Source organism: Culex quinquefasciatus, chromosome 1 (assembly GCF_015732765.1).
Source record: "Culex quinquefasciatus strain JHB chromosome 1, VPISU_Cqui_1.0_pri_paternal, whole genome shotgun sequence".
Lineage (NCBI taxonomy): Eukaryota > Metazoa > Arthropoda > Insecta > Diptera > Culicidae > Culex > Culex quinquefasciatus.
Window position 1 is genome coordinate 85438898 of NC_051861.1, and position 1070 is coordinate 85439967.

The 1070-nt window shown below is 35.4% G+C and overlaps 1 non-coding gene across 1 annotated transcript; it reads right to left on the bottom strand.

Moving 5' to 3' along the window:
- Nucleotides 1–260: 260 nt before the first annotated feature.
- On the bottom strand, nucleotides 261–331 carry Trnag-gcc. Its single transcript has one exon. It is a non-coding gene; the product is annotated as a tRNA-Gly (tRNA).
- Nucleotides 332–1070: the final 739 nt, after the last annotated feature.

Consider the following 1070-nt stretch of genomic DNA (forward strand, 5'->3'; position numbering starts at 1 on the left):
CACGTGGGACACTGATAAGACGATGAAGGTAATGAAAATAGGCCCTGAAGAACGTTTTCTGAACAGCTTCATTAAACATTTATTTACTTTAGCTGATACCTTTTCTAAAATTTCAAATACTTTCTCTCCTTATTTTTTTCTTATCTCTTATCTCTTATCTCTTATCTCTTATCTCTTATCTCTTATCTCTTATCTCTTATCTCTTATCTCTTATCTCTTATCTCTTATCTCAAATCCCTGCTTCCTCAAAAAAGTATCGATGCATCGGCCGGGAATCGAACCCGGGCCGCCCGCGTGGCAGGCGAGCATTCTACCACTGAACCACCGATGCTTCTTGAAAATGTAATAAAAATTTTGACCAATGTAGAAATTAATGTTTTGGAAAATTTTACAAGTGTTAAATTTGAGTAATCTTTCTAGCTAATGAAAGTGCTTGAGCTCAGAATGTCTTCATAATCATGTGAAACATAAAGCCGTGATGAAGATGGTTTGTGGTACATACATTTGAACGAAAGATAGTTAGATTTTCTCTAAAAACAGTCTTCAAAAAACATTTGCAATAATAACATTAATTTAAGTATGTCATTACATAATAAATAAAGTAAATTTATAAAAATTCAACAACATTATTTTGTGAAATTGATCAATCTTGCGTTCAATCAGTGATTGGATCAAATCTAGGAACAATGTTATGCCAATCAGCGGTTATGCATAAAGCAAATAAAAAAACCTTAATTTCAGAGAGTCGTTAAACTGTTGTGTTTATGTTTATTGCCTTTAAAGATTTTTTTTTGGAAATCGACGCACATTCAATTTAAAACAGTATGGAAAGTAGCCACGTAGCCCAGTGGTAACGCTTCCGCCTCGTAAGCGGTAGATCGGGGTTCGAATCCCGGCTCGGACCAACACAACTGGTGATCTTTTCTCTTCTGGAATCGATTGCTTAGTAAAGGGAAGGTAGTGTATCGTCACAAACTGGACCTTATCACGACAACTTAGGGAGGCGACCTATGGAATGTTATCATTAACCCTAACATGTTAACATTAAGTTGAGAATGAAACTGCCACTA